Raw genomic sequence first — 20,277 nt, 5'->3', positions numbered from 1 at the left:
GCTTCCTCCGGCAATCCCTAACCGCAACACGTCTGCGAGCACAGGGAGGACAAAACAGAAATATCTGTCTTTCATGGGTGGAACCCCGTGACATATTTCCAAAGGGAGCTCATGCGGAGAGGAAAACCAGGCCAAAGCATAAAACCAGAGCTGCATCTTTCAACAGAAAAGTCCCCGACACCCCCATTAACGATCAGAGCACGGAGCACAGCGGCCGCCTTTGGCTGAAACAGCGAAGCCATTGCGAAGGCAGGAGTGGGGTTTCTTCCCATGATGCACACACCGAGAAAACAAAAGACCTTACACAGGCTCCCGGCAACAGAGGTCGGTTTCATCATCCAGATCGGAGTCTGTGCACACGTACCAGAAGCTGCTGGAGGCTACTGACCTAAAATTCCAAAATGTCGCATAACCTTTTGTCTTTTTTTTTTTTTTTGGAACTAGCGTTTTGATTGAAAAGTTAAACGCTGGCATATTCTCTAAAATGTTGTTTGTGTGAATATATATTTGATTTGCTATTCTTCACAAATGAAAGCATACTTTATGTATGCACAGCTACTGTTCTCAACCTGGTCTTTTTTTGCCAAAAATATACTTTGAAAATATTTCTCTGTTAACTCACAACATCGGCCTCACCTGAAAGGACTAAATGATGTTATATTGCTTGAAGTCCATAATTTATCCAACCAGCCATTAACAGTCAAAAGGCTTTTACAATGAAAAACAAGGCAGGGGCCAAATTTCTGGGGCTATCTCTGTGTGAATATATCTTTGGATAATTTTTTAATACTGCATTGCTGGTCAAATTTTGTGTTCCTAATTTTGATAGAACTGAATCAAATTGGTTAGCAAAACTTTGAGGATGTCTTGTTTATACCCTCATTTGGTGAATCTGATAGGTGAAATGGCATTTCATTTTTTTTTTTTTCCCCACAGTGTAAGTTCTTTATTAAATCCACCCACATAACAAGCCTTCATTACAGACGATCCCTGCCAAGTTCTACACGCTGGCCTTGAACTCAGTTCCCTCAGCATTCAAGAACCTTGGTCTCCAGGAAGCTCATACAGAGTGTCAGTTATAATAAATGTTATTTAACCTGGAGGGAGGCATTTCATTTTTGTTGTAATTTTCAAAATATCTATTCATTTTTAGTGCCATTTATATTTAAATGTGAATTTGGATTTTTTATCTTTCTTTGACTTGTAGAAGCTCATTATATTCCACATTTCATCAAATCTTACATCATTAATTGTAACAAAAAAAATCTGTCCTTTAAATTAAGAAACAGTACTTTATTTAACCAACTATAATTTTTAATTTGAACATATTAAGTAATCCTTCTATACTTAAGTAGGCAGATATTTTTGCCACGTTTCACTCTCTAACACAGGGGTCTTCAAACTTTTTAAAGTGGGGGCCAGATCACGGTCCCTCAGAGAGCTGGAGGGCCAGACTATATGAACTACTAATCCCTACTGTAACACCTTGGCTGCACTCACTGCCCAAAAAACCTGGCGGGCAGGATCAGACTCCCCTGGGGGCTGCATGTGGCCCGCGGGCCGTAGTTTGAAGACCCCTGCAGTCTAACATATAGACAGGAAATCAAATGTCTCCCATGTCTGACTCTTCAGAATCATTGCAGCAGAGTCCTCCGCGTTCATGTTTTCCATAAAACGGTGTCTTCTGTGCAACCAGAGGGCTGGTATTGAAGTATTTCTTTTAATCAGTTCCTCAAAGGACTAAAAGCCTCCAGGGCTGGGCTGCTAAGCTGACATTTAATGTTGGTGGCTTTAAATAGAGCTAGCCTGCTCTTGGCTCCAGCTGCAGGCATGTTGCTAAAGGAGCCTCAATACCCCAACCCTCCCCTCCCCTCCCCCGCCCCCTCCCCCAGTCTTCTGTTTCTACAGAGGACACTAGGAAGCTTCTGGACACCCATTCCAGAGATGCTGAAAAGAGGGGAAGACGTGAATACAACGAACACAATTCTCAACAAGAAAACTAGACTTTGCATTAGGGGTTGTAAATATCTTTCTCAGGTTGGTACTTTGACTAATATTTTTATCATCGAGACCATTTACATTTTCATGTGGTCAAACGTATTATTTTTTTAAATGTATAGAGTATGCATTTTGTGCCTGGAGCTTCTCCACAACAATATTATAGGGGGAAAAAGTCCATTGGACAAAAATCTTACCCCCTGCCACTGTCTTCATCCATAGGTGTAAGGGCATGGGATAGGGTGGGAAATCAGATGGAGGGGAGCTATGGGGGAGAGGGGGGAGAGAGGAACACCTGTAATAATCTGAATAAAGATTTATTATATATTTAAAAAATAAATTAAAAAAGTCTATACTTCCCAAGGAAGAGTTTATTTTTAAATTTGTTATCTGATAGGACATAGGGTATGTGTGTGTGTTGTGTGTTCAGGAGAATGTCTGAGGTAGAATTTCAACTTTTTCTCAACTACCCAGGTTTTCCACTATCATATACTACTAAATTTTCACACCTGTGTTGGTTTATTTTATAATTTAGCTTCCTTTCTTTCATACACTGATTTATCTATATTCTCAGAAAGTATAATACAATGCTCTCCTGTAGTGAAACGTTATGAAATATAAATCTTACAGTAATATAAGTGGGCTTTCAATTCTCTTTTTCTGCCTTTTCTGAGTTTTTTTCTCTCTCGTTAGTTGTGGTTACAATCACTTTATTCTCTTTGTCACAATATTAAATTTACAGGATTTATAGTTTCAGTCTTAGAATACCAATTTACTGTGTAAGAACAATGAACTCATTATACTTATTAAATTCTCATTCTATGTTTTTAAACTTTCAAATACATTAGTCCTATTCACTTATATTATTAAATTTATATCTCACCATCTTACTAATTTATTGCTGTTGTGAAGAGGTTTTATTGAACATTTTCTAACTAGTTATTAGGTCTAGTAATATTTAATGTCGTTTTCTAATACTTTTTTTAAATCAAATTTATTTAAACAATACAACAAAATTTAATCAACAATATAGTTGCTGTTGTTTTCTACTACTTGTGCCCAATGCTCAGGAAGCATTTTAATCCCTCTGTTGTAAAATTCTTGTGATTTTGATGCAAAAAATTCGGTCAATGCATTTTTGAGGCATTCTTCATTATTAAATTTTTTTCCAAGAAGAAAGTTTTGCAAAGAATGAAACAAATGGTAATCGGAAGGGGCAATATCAGGAGAATATGCAGGTTGAGGGAGAACTTCCCATTCCAACTGGCGCAGTTTTTCAGCAGTGATTCTTGCAGTATGCGGTCGTGCATTATTGTGGTGAAGAATTACGCCCTTCCGAATAATCAGCGCGGGTTCTTTTTCTTTTAAAGCTTGGGCTAACCTTTCCAATTGGGCACTATACACTGCACTTGTAATGGTTTGGTTAGATGGTAAAAGTTCATAATGAAGAATTCCTTTAAAATTCCACCAAACACACAACATCACTTTTTTCGCATGCAAGTCAGGTTTTGGCGTGGGCTGCGGAGCCTCATTTTTGTCCAACCATTGAGGCCGCCATTTCAAATTAACATACAGCACCCATTCTTTATCTCCGGTAACAATTTGCTCTAAAAACGGCAAACGGTTTTGATGAGAGAGGAGAGAACTGCAAATTGTGACTCTTTGATTATGGTTGTTGTCGGTCAACTCATGAGGAACCCATTTTCCAAACTTTTGGACTTTGCCAAGTGCACGCAATTGATTGGAAATTGTTTTTTTTGTGAACAATTTAAAGTTGTCGCAAGTTCTTGTTGGGTAATTTGAGGATTTTGCACCAAAAGAGCTTGAAGAGCTTCTTGATCAAAATTGGACACACGGCCTCGACCACTCTTGTCATCTAACGAAAAATTTCCCTTGTGAAATTTCTCAAACCAACGCTGGCATTTTCTGGCGCTAACTGCATCTTGACCAAGAGCACTACAGATGTTTTTTTGCAGCCTCACTTGCTTTTCTTCCTAATTGGAACTCGTAAAGCATGCAGTGCCGAATATGCTCTTCATCCGCCATCTTCTTAGCCCTAGTTTTGCAACAAAAACCAAACCAAACACAAACTTTTTCAAGCAAAACTTGTTAATTGCACTTCACACGTTCTATAGATACCACGTGTTTGAAGGTTATGTCAATACAAGTCAACGCCAAGCAAGATTTTAAACGAATGTTTAAAAACGACATTAATTATTACTAGACCCGATATAATTAACATATAAAGAAGCTGTTGATTTTGTAAACATGCTGATTACTCCAAATTCTTCTTAGTTTTAATATTCCCTCCCCCCCCCCCCCCCCCCCGATCATTCTGGCTCCAAAGCCTTTACTCCATATTATACTCTACTACTGCACCCACATCAAATGCTTGCTCTCATAGGTGTTTCCTCCTTCTGGAATCTCTCCTTGTCCAGTCTTCTCCAGGTGAGCTTTAATTTAAATAGCCACCCGGCTGGGCCTTCCTTTCATGGCCTGTCTCTGGCCTTCTGTACTACACCTGTCTCTCTTGTGTATAGGTGGTCTGCAACTCTAAACATTACATGTCTTGTATTCCCAGCACCTAGTAAAGTGTGCAGTCTATTGAATGTGATAAAAAAAAAATATTACCGCATTTTCCGGCGTATAAGACAACCCCCTAATTTTACAGTTAAAACATAGGTTTAGGCCTATATTCGCTGTATAAGACTACCCCCACTTCCGAGGCAACACCAGTTCTTATTTTAATAGACAACCTCTCTGACTCTGGCCAATCTGAGCAGGCTTTTTACTAGAACACAGTGTAACATGTGTTCTAGTAAAAAGCCTGTAACATGTACACTGTGTTCTAGTAAAAAGCTGCTCAGATTGGCCAGAGTCAAAGAGGCGGTCTATTAAAAAAAAAGAACTGGTGTTGCCTCGGAAGTGGGGGGTAGTCTTATACAGCGAATATAGGCCTAAACCTATGTTGTAACTGTAAAATTAGGGGGTTGTCTTATACGCCGGAAAATATGGTACCTGTCAAACAAAACAAAAAAACTAACACAAGGAAAAATTCATTTTTAAGGGCCCCGGGTTCTATATCTTTGCATTTTATCAGTGGTTAGTACACTTCCCTGCACATAATACTCAATAAAGGTGAACGATTGGCTCACTACACTCCTTATACTTTTAAATATGCCAGTGCATATAGATGCTACTTCTTTTAAAATAATCCTTGAAGTTGTTAGGTTTCTCTGGGACTTCTCTCTAGCCCATGGTCATGCAAAGAGTAGCAACAGTTATGCACAGAAATGTATTCAGAGGCTAGAGCTACTTTTCCTCAGACCCAACAAATGCAGGGTTTTGGCATCTTACACCACATGAAAATGAAATAGAATTGAAAAGTCAAAAGACAGTTGGACATATGGACAATGGGAAATCATTGGCCGAATGAGTATCATCCTTTTGAGGTGCAACATGATGACCACCACTGTTGCTAAGTAAGAAAAAAATCTTAAAATAAAAGCCTGGATAGCAAGAGGGGAAAAGGAGAATTGACACCTGCATTTACCCAGCATTCTACACTTCTCTTGATTTCATGATCATTCTGTTTCTACCTTTAAAACAACACAAGGACAGCTATTACCCCAACTTTACTTACAATGTTATTTAAACACGAGACAAAATTATTTTTGCAAAATGATGAGGCCAAGAAGTAACATAACTGGCACTCGGAGTCAGGTTTTCTGAATCACAATCCAATATTCTGATGTATTTGAATATTGTTGTACTTGCAGCCAATTTTTAAATTTATAATTACTTGTTTTATGATCTGAGGTTATACAATATTTGTTAAACAGTACTACCACCTGCTGGTAAGTTTTCCAATAATTTATATTATAGCAAATCCTAAAATGGTAAAATAACAATTATAAATGTAGTTGTAATAATAAATTGGTTATTTTTTTATCTACTACATTCTCTAGAACATTCTATTGTATACTTTATAGTCAAATTAATCTTGTAAGATTAAATGTCCAAACATTTTGTTTCTTAAGAATTTATAATCACATTAATTTTCTAGAATGTGCATATTTGGAATAAAATCTTACTGAACTTTTATACAATATAATATCAAATTTGGTGCCTACCAATAACATAAAGCAGTAATCCCCAATTTTGTGTGCACAGAAGACTCATCTGATGAGGTTACTTAAAACCAGACATTACCAGATATCAAGATTAATTTTTTGGGTCAGCTGAGTGGGCCATGGAGTACCCGGATAAACATTGTTTCTAGGTGTGTCTGTGCGGTGGTTTCCAGGTGACGTTAGCATGTGAATCAGCAGACTCAGTAGACTGGCCTCCCAGTAATGGTTGGGCATCACTAAGCCACTGAACAGAACAAAAGGCTGGAGGAGAAGTTCCCTCCCTGCTTTCCTGCTTCACTGATTGAGCTGGGACGTCTCATTTTCTCATTTTTTCCTGTTTTAGAACTGGAATTCACACCAGAGGCTCCCGTAGTTCTCAAGCATGGAAACTTACTGAATTATACCATTGGCTTTCCTGGGCCTCCAGTTTATGGATCCTGAGGCTTCTCAGCGCCCATAATAATGTGACCAATTCCTATTGGATACATACATGAGCACATACACATTTTTTTCTCTCTCTCCTTATTAGGTAACATAAGATACAGGATGTATTATTATAGTATTTTAGTACTGTCAATTTAACATCATAGTATTGAGGCAGGATAGAAAGAATTAGGGAAAATCCCTGATAAGTGGAATGAGGCAGAAGGAGTGGACATCGCCAGGCCAATAAACCCCTAGATCCTTTCATCAGAGCCCCCACCTCCATGGGTGATCGTAGGGAAAACAGGTCTGGCAGGAATCCCCTGCAGTGGTCACAGAAGTCAACAACAAGGACTAGTGAACACCAAGTCAATCCAAGATGGAGGGAAAACTGACCAGAGACTGACCCCAAAGCTCATTATGCCATCATTATAATGAAAACTGACATCACACACAGAAGGAAGTTTAAGGGATGCAAACCTCCTTACAGTCCTGGAACAGACCATATTAGGGACAAGACCCCTCCCAACTAAAAGCAGTCAGAATTTGGCACCACAAAATTCAGAAACAAAGCGTCCTTGGAAACAAACACATGAAACCCCAAGAACTGACTGACCCCACAAGCAACTCACCAGAAGGCTCACATCCACCCGGATGTGTGCTTTCGCCGTCTCAGTGGTGCCCTGTGAGGCGTAACCAGGGGGGCAGCAGGCAACTCAACCTGCTGATCTTGTCACCAGGAACCTGAGTCCCAGCCTGCTTTTCTTTACCCGAATAAAACCTGCTTCCACTTTCACTTGTTCTTGAATTCTTTCCTGTTTGAGTCAAGAGCCTGGAGGTCCTGGACTGCGCTGGGGCAGGGCCAGCCGCAACATGAAGTTATGGGCTATCACGGAGAAGAGTAAACATGACTTAAGGACTTGAACTCTTCTGGGGAAGAATGCAGTGCATTTTTGTTGGATGGAGCATATTTGTCTCAATGATTGGCAGACTTATGACCACGTTGTTGTCTTTGGTGACGGAGTGCGGTTTAAGATGCGGATGGGTACCAAGTTGACAAGAAGTAGACTTGTGATGGTTACTTTTCCGCCCTCTTGAGCGAGCCATGGGTGCTGAGGTTAACATTACTCCTGGGAGGGGCTGTGAGAATGCTCCCAGATAAAACCAGCGGAGTCAGTAAAGACTTGTGCCTGGCCCAGTGTGGGTGGGCATCCTCCAATCCTTGAATAAAAAGCAGAGGAAGGAGGAATTGGCCCCGTTTCCTCCCTCACTGACTGAGCTGGGACACGGCATCGCATCTAATCTCCTCTGCTCCTCAGACTGGGATTTACAGCACCAGCTGCTCTGGTTCTCAGGCCTGCAGACTCCAACTGAATGATACCACAAGCTTTCCTGGTCTCTAGCTTGCAGGTGGTGTATCGGAGGCAGAAAAGTCCCACTGAGTCAGGAAAGCAAAATTCTCATAGATTTCCACATATATACATACGTTCCCTCCCCTTGCTCCCACTTACATATTTGTTTTGTTTCTTTGGAGTACCTCAACACACTAGATTTCTCTCCAGAACATTCTCATTATATCAATCTTGATGAATTAAAAAAAAGGACAATTATGTAATACCATAACCAATAAAAATTAAAAAAGAAAAAGAAAACAAATTTTTTTTTTTTTAATGAGCACCCCAAGTGATTCTCATGATGAAGAAAGTTGCAAAGCTCTTACTTTGCAGAAGGTTTATCCTGTCTCTACGCATAGTTGGTTCTGCTCAAGGTCAAAGAACCTTTCTAAAACTCAGTTCTTCAGAAGAGAAATAGGGGGACTGTAGAATCCAATCACTAGATATTTTCTAAGAAATTTCCACTGTGGACATCATCTTTCCAAAATAAAAACATTTGGAAAAAAAAAATTGATCTATGGAGACAAACCCATATGTGGTAACTGAATTTTCACAAACGTGATAGTTAGAAAAAGCTTGTTTTAGTGTTTAGTCAGCAATGCTATACTTCCAATTAATTATCCCATTGTACCATGAACTGTCAAAAAATTAGCTTTACAAAATAAAGGAAAAGGTAAAAAATTGTTAATAGTTTAAAAAGAAAGTAATTTTGAACTAGATGTTTTGTCATAATCCTTTACTTAGAGCCTAATTAAACAGTGTCACAGCAGAAAGATAACCATCAGAAGAAACTTAAGAGATTCTTGGCTGTAACTGCATTAGCTTGCAGCTGCCAGATGCTGAAGTCTAATTACAAAATTAGTGAAAAATAAGCCTTGTTTGGGGAGCACTGGGCACGTAAATAAATGACATTAGAAGGAAATAGAGGCTGGTTTAGGACACACTGACCTGAGAAAAACCATGAGCTGCCTTACAGACCTATTCTCCATCCCATCATTCGCTTGTAAAACCAATGCTGGCATCCGACAAGTGAAACCGTTTATGACTCATTAAAATAAAGGACGAGAATGAAGAAGCGCTATGAATCCTGCTCCCCGATGCTTTATGCTCAGCCTCACCAGCATCTAGTATCATGCGGAGAGCTAAACGTTCCATGTGGCAGACAGACAGACTGCCCGGGAATGGGCTGCTTAGAACCGAGGGAGCTGGCCAGCAATCAGCTTTGCCAGCTCAAGTGCAAGAGCTTTTCATTCCTAGGCATGCCTTCCTCTGGCCTTTAGTAAGTCTTCCTCCTCATTCTCCCTTATGTTGCACTTCTCCAGCTGATGCATGACTTCAAAGCTGCCCTTCAGTCTAGCCAGATTTTACCTATGAAAGAATGGGAAGCCGGACCCGAGAGTCTTACTCAGTCATTTTTCCTGTTGACTGAACTGCTCTGGCCAAAGTGGCAACAGAGCGTAGTCTGCTCTGAAACCTGGCTGTGCTCCAACCAGAACATCCAACTGCCGTCCGAACCTGTGTGGTTCCTTGGGTGCATAACACCAAACTCAGAGGAGTTAATTCTATTGATTGGTCCTCAGTACTAAAATGTAAAACAAAACAAAACAAAACACAAAAAAATACAAAAACAAAACATTTGAACCACAGAAAAAAAGCAAGCTCTGTTCTAAACCCAGTGAATAAGTCTGCATTGTGACAAGAGCCCCACGTGGTTTGAATGCACACTAAAGTTTAAGAGCCACAGTGTTAGGATAAAAGTCCAACTCCTTCCGTGGCTCATAAGGCCCTTCATGAAATCGCCTCACTTTTCCTGCTTCTCTTAACAATCCCCATCCGTCCAACCTGTAAAGATGCCCTGAGGTCTCTTCCAACTAGCTTTTCCTGAACCCTCTTTCCCACACCACACCCAGTGCTCACAATGTTACGCTTTTTTTATTCTCTGTCAAGGATAGTTCTTCTCTCTCTCTCTCATTCCTTTCATCTATGAATAATTTCTACTTCTCAGTACAGAGGAAGACTTTACACTCCAAATGCTGTATTCTCTATATAGCTGCTATATAGACAGAGGAGATCAGTGTCAGTAAACCAAGTAGGTAATTAGAGAAGCCTGGACAGAGATTGTGCAGTGAAGGTGGGGAGGACAGAATCCATGTGAATGATATTAAAGAGGCAAGGTTGATGAAACGGGTTATGAACTGAACTGTAACCTCATTGGCTGAAATTTTAATACCTTAATATCTCATTATATCCAACCCATCGTTGAAGAAATGATGCAAATAGAGTATTACCTTCGCTGGCCAGTGCTAACAGGGAGGGCATGCTCAGGTGGAGCATGAGGACTGTGAAGCCCAAAGCCAGGTGAGTGTTAGTGCAGCATTCGTAGGCGCTCTTGTACTGAGAGATGCATTCAGGCCTGAAGGCCCAGCTCAGGAGCTGAATATAACAGCGGCCAAGGACATTGGAGTTAATGGGGGTCAGAAAGCTATTATGACCTTTGTTCTCATTCTTCTTGGTCTCAGGAGCCTCTTTACTGTTCTTCAACAGAGCCTCAGAGCCTTTGCATTGAACCCTGCCTTTTGGAATTCCTTTCCCATATATGGCTTGCTTGTTTCCTTCCTTCAGACTTAATTCTTCAACTTGAGAAATTGGGGGTAGGGGTGAGGGTGGGGGTGGAGTGAGGGAAAGGAGGAGAAGTTGGGGAAGTGGCAGGGAGACACATCATGTGAGGCTGTATAGGTCACATGTAGAGTTTAGATTTCAGAGATATTTAAGAAGAGAAACAACATTATTACTTGGCTTGTATTTATAAGAGTCCCACTGGCCATTCTGAGGACAGCACACTATAGGGGGGTGGGGAAGCAGAAACAGTGGCTACATTAGGCAGTGACTGCAGCAATGAGACACAGTCTGAGGGTGGACAACAGGATCTGCTGGTTGATTGGATGTGTCATGTGCTATAAAGACAGGAGTTGAGTAGAACCCAACTCTTTTTTTCCTGGGCAACTGGAAGAATGGAATGTCCATTCAAGAAGAATCTTTCTTTAAAAAAAAAAACCACACACACAAGCCCCCCCCCCCCCCCCCCCCCCCCCCCGCACACACACAAGTCTGGTAAGTACTTGGAAAAAGGTTCAGTGGGAAGCACGTTGTCTCTAATGCTCAGAGAAGAATTCTGCCTAAGCCAACTCGAAAAAAAAACTGAAGAAAAAAAAAAAGCTGGGTTTGCCCAGTGGATAGAGCGTCAGCCTGCAGATTGAAGGGTCCCAGGTTCGATTCCAGTCAAGGGCACATGCCTGGGTTTCGGGCACATCCCCAGTAGGGGGCGTGCAGGAGGCAGCTGATCAATGATTCTCATCATTGATGTTTCCATCTCTCTCATCCTTTCTCTTCCTCTCTGAAATCAATAAAAATATATTAAAAGGGCAAAAGTGTCCCAGAAGCCACACTGTGACAGCTGTGCACATGTGATCCGGGAGGACTTAATCTCCCCAAGTGAACCTGTGGGCCAGAGAACCCGGGGGCATCACCGAGGTTTATTAGATGGAGTGCTGCAGAACCATGGGATGTGGAACATAAGTCTGAAGTTTATAAGAAGCTTGTGGGCAAGATTGTTAATTTTCAATTCCTAGAGTTTTAGTTGTAAACAAAAATGACTAAAGTACCATTCACCAAAAATTTAAAAAAAAGTAAATTTCATCATCTAATTTCAAAGCCATTCTGGAAATGAAAGGAGCTTCTCCCAGGGTAATGAGTGAAGTCCCGACAAGCTAAGCGCAGTCAGCCTGTACGGGCGCTTCTTGCTGAGGCCACCGCCACGGTCTGTTACCTGACCTTATTGCCTAAGAGACAGGCTCGCAAATGTTTTGATTAGAGTTTATATCATTTTGCTTTTTTGTTTTTATATTGTCAAGAAAATATCGTAACGCCTCCTTAATACCATGTACATTCAGCACAGATCAAAAGCAAACTTTGGAGATAAGGACCAAGCCCTTAGGGCCTAAGGTAGGGGTGTCGAACTCAATCAGAGAAGGGGCCAAAATCTAAAATCCAGCCTAAATCGCGGGCCGAATGGTTTACTGAACAGTCATAAACTGACAATGTCATAAACTGACAGCGGAGTGCAGTGATGACAGCGCGGTGCGGGCCACATTGCAAGGCCTGGCGGGCTGGATTTGGCCCGCGGGCCTTGTGTTTGACACATGTGGCCTAAGGTAAGGTGACTTCAAACCTTCAAGCATTTTTAAAACGAAAATCAAGTCCTAAGAGATCAGCGAGGAAGAAATAACTTGAAGATTGACTCTACACATAAGAGGGGCTTGAGAAACACCCTGGATTTCGCAGCGAGTCTCTCTAACAAAGCATAAAACCAAACCTACACAGTCCAATGTGATCAGTCAGTAACCTAACTGCTAGATAAAACAAATAATTCAGAGGTTCTACAATGTTTTGTTTTTTTTAAATAATGTGCAACATGAAAAAATACAAGATATACAAAAACTAAAATATTGTTATGCATATTAAAGTAAAAAGCAATCAATAGAAACCAACCCTAAAATGGCCAAATTGGTGAGTTCAGCAGACAAAAATTTAACACAGATATTATCAATAGGTTCAAAGAACTAAAGGGAAAACAGATAAGGAATATGAGCTGAAGAGTGAAAATTATAAAACTAGCAAGGAAAATTCTATTCTGTCCATGAATGATTAAATATGACAGGAATTTCACTTCCTCCAGTAGAAAACTCAACAAAATAGATTACACAACTGATTTCAGACATTATGTAACAGACCGGAAGTAACTATTATCCCTTAGAAAAGGGAAACAAAGTAGGCCACGTAATTGCCAGAGGTGTTTCTTTATCGCACCTCAGAGAGGGGGAACCCTATCAAGCTGTCCTTTTTTACTGAGAATAATAATAAAAGTGTAATATGGGAATTAGACCAGATGTCCTTCCGGATGAAGCTGGACTGCGAGGGAAGCCCGGGTTCCGGGTGCCATAGGAATGAAGGCCTACTCTTGCACAAATTTCGTGCATCGGGCCTCTAGTACATACCGAAAAGGTGCAGGGAGACAACAACTAGATTCAGTAGGGCAGAGCAGTGGGAAAAAGGAAGCTGCAGAGACAGACAGACATACAAAATGGTTCCTTCAAATATTTGGCCGAGTACTGATCTGCATATGTATGAGAGACGAGAAAAGAAGAACTACGGAAAGCAGTAGGTTGAACAATTCCTACAATTCATAAGGGGCTAGGGATAACTTATGATTCCATTAGCCAGAGTTTAAAGACTCTATGTTGCATTGGATAGAGTCCACAGATGGGTATGAACTTATTGGTGAGGCTATCTTGAAGTAGGCCCACGAAATAATCTTAGAATCAAGCCTCAAATTAATATGACACTAACTCCAAAATTCTTTAAAGGAATACATTTCAGTTAAGCCCTCAACAATACCCAGCAACTAAAAATAACCATAAAAGCAAGGAAGCAGGAAACACTATCTATACCAATAGAAAAATCATCCAGAGAAACAGACCATAAAGTGGCAGAAGTTATTGATGTAGCAGTAAAGAGGTTTAAAAGGCTATGATAAAGATTATAAGTATGTCAAGGTAAACTGAACATAAATTAGAGAAATGGAAGATAGCATGCAAATCAAACTATAGATATGAAGAATACAGTATTTGAAATGAAAATATAATACCTGAGATTAAGAAAAGATTATAAGATAGTGAAGAAAGTATCAGTGAATAAAACAAAGACAGGAAGTAAAACTGTTCTTATTCTCAAATGACATGTTTGTCTACATAGAAAATCCTAAGAAAGCCACTTAAATTAATAAATAAACTAGAGGCCCGTTGCACAAAATTCGTGCATGGGGGTGTGTTCCTCAGCCCAGACTGCACCCTCTCCAATCTGGGACCCCTCGAGGGATGTCCAACTGCCTTGTATAGACTAAATGGGCAGTCGGACATCCTCAAAATCCAGGACTGCTGGCTCCCAACTGCTCACCTGCATGCCTTCCTGATTGCCCCTAACCACTTCTACCTGCCAGCCTGATCACCCCCTAGCCAGTCCCCTGCCAGCCTGATTAATGCCTAACTGCTCCCCTGTCAGCCTGTTTGCCCCTCACTGCCCTCACCTGCAGGCCTGGTCACCCCTAACTGCCCTCCCCTGCAGACTTGATCACCCCCCACCTGCCCTCCTTTGCAGGCCTGGTCCCTCTCAACTGCCCTCCCCTACTGGCTCTCTTGTGGTGGCCATCTTGTGTCCACATGGGAGCAGCATCTTTGACCACATGGGAGTGGCCATCTTGTGTGTTGGAATGATGGTCAATTTGCGTATTTTTTTTTATTAGATAGGATTTAAGCAAGGTTAATGGAATATAAGATAAATATTAGTATACTATAGATTAGCTACAAAATTAAGAAATAATTTTAAAAATTAAAAAGATGCAAAAGCATAAAATGATTAGGAATAAATTTAATGGAAAATAAGAACTGTACACTACAAAACTACAAAACACTATTCAGAGAAATTAAAGATCTTAATAAATAGGAAAATAAAAATGTTTGTTGACTGGAAAGACTAAGTTTTGTTAAAGTCTCCTCAGATTAATAAATAGATATATCAGTACATGAATGTATGGTCAATTGTTTTTTGACATTGGTACCAAAATAATCCAAAAGGGAAAGTTTTTCAACAAACTGTGCTGAAATAACTAGATATTCATAAAACAAAAACAAAAAACAAAAAACCCAAACCTTGGCTTCTACCTCAAACTTCATACCAAACACAAACCTTAATTTGAAGTGGATAGAGACCAAACAAGTTGAAACCATAAAAATTTTGGAATCAGATATTTGGATCAAGTGGTACCAAAGACTTCTTAGACAAGATAAAAAAAAAAAATCACTAACTTTAAAATACAAAAAAAGGTCAATTTGATTTCATCAAGATAAAAATCTTCAACTCTTCAAAAACACCACTAAGAAAGCCATGTTGAACTAGGAAAAAAATATTTACAAGCTATATTTCAAAAGGATTTTGCATCCAGAATACATAAAGTACCCTTGCAATTCAAAAATAGAAAAACAACCCAACTATTTAAAATGGGCAAAAGGCTTATGTAGACTCTTCATCTCACACACACACACACACACACACGTATATATGAATACAAATGGTATGAAAGGTGTTCAACACTACTAGTCATCAGGGAAATATAAATTAAAACCTCAATGAGATGCCACAAAATATCAGAAAGACTAAAATTATTAATACTGATCATATTGAGCTTTGGAGAGAGTTTTCAACAACTCTGAAATTTCAAACTTTGCTCTTAGGAATGTAAAATTGATAAACCACTTTGAAAAGTCATTTGCTGGTTTCTTTTAAATATATATTTCTATGACCCAGAAATACCATTCATAGCTACTTATTCAAAATAAATATAAACATGACCACACCAAGAGCTATACACAAATAGAGAAAGAGCAGGTGAATAGATAAATGAACTGTAAAGTTCAGATAAATGCTAGTCAGTAATAAAACCAAACAAAACATTAAACTACGACACATGCAAAAACCTGGATGAATTAAAAAATATGCGATGAAACAGCTGTATAACTCCAGTTATACAAAGTTCCAGAACTAACAGTATTAGATTAGTGGCTGCAGAATGGTGGGGGTAGGGGAGGAAGACTGACTGCAAAGGGGATTGTGGGAACTTGCTGGAGGTGATGGAAATGATGTATATACATTAAAAACAACACATACAATGCAACTACTCAATAAAGTTTATTTGAAATAAACTTCTTATTTTACTGCAAATCAATGAAAACCTGTACAAATGGTTTTGGCCAACTTGGGGAGGCATCCATTTGCAAAAAAGTAAAATTAAATGATTAGTCAGAAAGAACAGTTATTTTGATGAGTAGCCACACTTTTCCTTTCAATATTTTATTTCACTTAGATTGCTCTGATGTAGGAATTTACTAATTCCTAATAAATTAATAATACTATTAAAAAAGAAAAGAAGTATTAGCCATGTTGATCATACGGCATGCATTGATATCCAATGAGCTGATCTCATAGTCAGCCATGCCACTGCTATGGTCTGAAAGTCTGTGCCCCCCAAATTCTTGTGTTCAAAGCCTAACCTCCAATGTGATGGTATTAGGAGGTGATTAGGTCATAAGGGGAGGGGCCTTATGAATGGAATTAGTGCCCTTAAAAAAAAAAAAAAAAAAAAAAAGGCCAAAGGAAGCTTCCTTGTCCCTTCCACCCTGAGAGCAAGGGGGCCCTCACCAGACACCACCTCTGCTGCCATAACCTTGGACTTCCCAGCCTCCAGAATTGTGAGAAGTGTTTGTTATAAGCCACCCAGTTTATGGTATTTTTGTAGCAGCAGCCAGGATGGACAGAAGCAGCCAGAGACCTGCTAACCACGTAGTTTCCAGTTAGGTGACTCTTAGCCATCTTCATTTTGCCAGCTGTCGGTGAAACTGACACTTGGAAACACACTGATTTAGAGCAGGAATAAGCAACAGCTCTAAAATAAATACATCTTTTTAAGATTTGACCAGAGGGTAACAATTCAGTCTCTCTTTCTAGTTTAAACACATTATATTTTAAAATAGTACATTCTTGACCACTGTTGTTTTTAGGAGCATCATTTAAAGTGCCCCTTATGTTTTTATTAGAATAGCAAAATATAAACTGAAATAAGTATTTTAATAACTCATGTTCCCAGAGTGTATTTTTAAATATGTATTCCTAAACAAATTTGAAATAAGAAATTACATCACAGATAAGAATAATGATGCATTTTAAGGGGGGAAAAAATCGCATTATTCTTATTCATTCCACAACTCTCTGTTGAGTACCTACAATGTTCTAGGCACTATTGTGGATGTTTGGGATTTATCAGTGAGAAAGACAGATAAAGATCTCTATCTGCACGGAACGTAAACTCCCACAAGGAGAGGAAGAAAAGAATAAACATGAGCGGCGAGCTACCTAACGTCCGTGGTTAGTAAGTGCCTTGGGGGAAATATAGAAAAAGTGAACCAGAGTGGGAGCCAGCTGGCCAGGCCTGGGAGTGTGAGGTGCTCAGCCCCAGTCATGAGTGTATGTATTTCCCTAGCGCACCAATATTTTAAGGAAATGATTTATGGAGCAAAACAGACCCCATGTTAAGAATGCAAGATTGATAGTGCTCTCTGGCCCAGTGTATCTTGTAGAAGAAATGTTCCTTTGAATTGCCCATTTTTTGGAATTCCAGTTTGAATTAAGTTGCATTGATTTCTTCATAATTTAAGTAGTTAGAAGAACAGTTCCATTAAGAAGTTATAGGAAGTCTTTAACTTTTATTTTTCAGTGCATTTTTTTTTTTTTAGGTAAAACAATTGAGTTAAAGTTTTTTTTATTTCTCTGCTCAAGAAACCAGAAAATTATAAGATATTTCCAGTACAAGGTTAAAAGTAAAATCTTAACCTTGTACTGGGAATATTAGTATAATTTATAATCATGATTTATGAGTACACATCTTCTGATTTATGATCTGACAGCACATTAGTTAGTTATGGGCAATTTAGTATGCTCAATAGATATAGAAGTTTAATACCTTAATTTTAAACAGCACTCAGTAATTTTTTTTTTTATTATAAAACTGAGTAGACTTTGAAGTAGCTCAGGCAAAGCTCTCCCTGCTTCAAGGTTAGCAGTGGCTCATTGACCCCAAACAGCCAAGACCGGAGTGTGTATGCATGCTCCCTGGTATAACATTATGTGTCAAAGTCAGCTTCAGCTGCCGGACAAGAGGCCCATTCTCTCTGCGAAGAAGTGGTTGTGACTAAAAGTGAGGATTCAGTAAAATGCTCCTTCTGTAAACTTTGGGCCAGAGGGCACCTGCCCCCCAGACACCATGTGACTGCAGAGGAAAAACCCATGTTCATCACTCTTCTGTCGCTTCAGCTTCACAGTAAATGAATGTGGGATTAACTTGTCAACTCAAGTTAAAAGTCTTAAGTGCTTTTGTCAAAATCATGAATTTTAATTACCTTCATGTTCAAGACTCCTTTAAAGATATATGATGTACTCTTGGCTGACTGGCAAAGGCATTCATTGTCTTGCCCACAACGTAAGAAAAGTTTAAGATCTATCTTACCCTCTACCTCCTGTGTCCAGTTGAGCAAGGAATTGCTGAGGTACAAATTTAGTTTAGAATTCATTGTACAGGGCAGGAGACCTAGAGTGGAAACAAGACTAGAAGTTGGTTGGGTGGACGAAGACAAGAGGAATGTAACAATTTCCTTTCCACCTCTCCAAGCAAGAGAAGGCGACTAAGGGAGGGGCACACATTTCATTCAATGCAGGCTGCTGGTAGCTTTGGTATCACTACAAATGGAATAGGATCTCTCTCTCATTGTTACCATGGAAATCCTGAGTAGGGGGTGTGCAGAAGGCAGCCAATCAATGATTCTCTCTCAACATTGATGTTTCTACCTGTCTTTCCCTCTCCCTTCCACTCTTAAATCAATAAAAATATATTTAAAAAATAAAAATAAATAAATAAAATGTCCATACTACCCAACGCAATCTAGAGATTCTGTGCAATCCCCTGGGGATTGAGCCCACAACCCAGGCATATGTCCTGAACAGTAATCAAACCTGGGACCCTTCAATCCAAAGGCTGATGCTCTTGCCACTGAGCCAAATTGAGTAGGGCAGTATGGACATTTTAATGATGTTGATTCTATCAATCCATAACACACTGGTTATGTCTTTCTCTATTTTTTTTCCCCCAGTGTCCTGTGGTTTTCTGAGTACAGGTATTTTACCTCCTTAGTTAAGTTTATTCCTAGGTATCTGAACATAGATGCCAAAATCCTCAACAAAATTCTAGCAAATTTGATCCAGCATTACATAAGGAAGATCATACACCATGATCAAGTAGAATTTATTCTGGGGATGCAAGGATGGTACAATATCTGCATATCAATAAATGTGATACATCACATTAACAAATTGAGAGACAAAAATTACATAGTCATATCAATAGATGCAGAAAAAGCATTTGACAAACTCCAACACCCTTTCTTGATAAAAACTCTCAGCAATGTGGGAATAGAGGATCATACCACAACATAATAAAAGCAATATATGACAAACCCACAGCCAACATCATACTCGATGGGCAAAAACTAAAACCATCTCGCCCCAAAACAGGCACGAGACAAGAATGCCCACGTTCACCACTCCCGTTTGACATAGTAATGGAAATGCTAGCCATAGCAATTAGACAAGAAGAAGAAATAAAAGATATCCAAATTGGGAAAGAAGACGTAAAACTCATTATTCACAAATGACATGATACTGGGCATAGAAAGCCCTAAAGACTCCATAAAAAATTATTAGATTTAATAAATGAATTCAGAATATGAAATTAACACCAAGAAATCTATGGCATTTTTTATACACCAATAGTAAACTTACAAAAAGAGATTAAAAAAACAATCCCATTTATCATCGCACCAAAAAAAAAGAAAAAAAAAAAGGAGAAACTAAGTTTTTAAAGAAAAACACTTTCTTTTGAAAATCATTTTGCTAGGAGGTTCATTTTCTATTTCCATTTTCCTCTTGTCAATATTTGGCCCTGTCTTTTCATTAATCAATTATGAATTTAAATGTTTTTGATAAATGCAATCTACCAGAAAAACAAGTGACTTTATAAGTCAATTCAATATAATCGTGTGTGTGTGTGTGTGTGTGTGTGTGTGTGTGTGAGAGAGAGAGAGAGAGAGAGAGAGAGAGAGAGAGAGAGAGAGAGGAGAAGAACAGAGAAGAGAGAGAGAAGAGAGAAGAACAGAGAAGAGAGAGAGAAGAGAGAAGAGAGAAGAGAGAAGAGAGAAGAGAAAAGAGAGAGAGAGTCAATGTGAGAAAGCAGTGATGGTAATCTTTGCTTTCAGAATCCAGTTAACAAGTTGCTATTGGCTACGGCTCATATAAAGAGGAGAATGTGAAGACATTTTAATACATAACTGGCACAAAGATAGGAGATTTTAAAAAATTGAAAAGTTAAAACCAACAGCAGACACATTTTTAGGAGAATCAGGTATAGAACAGGGTCTCTTCAGGATCACTGTCAGTTAGTTTTAGATACTATTTGCATGTCCAGAGGGACAGAGTAGACGTCTCTGACAGTGAGATATCAAACGGGCATGGGGAGTGCTGTAAAGGCTGTAGGGACTGACAGAAATGTCCCAGAGAAGGTCCAGTTAAGGTGTAGGTAATGTATTTAGAGGGAAGGGACTCCAACTATAAAG

The sequence above is a fragment of the Pipistrellus hanaki genome (genome assembly GCF_964339955.1).
Source record: "Pipistrellus hanaki genome assembly, chromosome: 4".
In the NCBI taxonomy this organism is placed as follows: domain Eukaryota; kingdom Metazoa; phylum Chordata; class Mammalia; order Chiroptera; family Vespertilionidae; genus Pipistrellus; species Pipistrellus hanaki.
The sequence above is the reverse complement of the archived record's forward strand: the minus strand, read 5'-3'. Positions refer to the sequence as shown.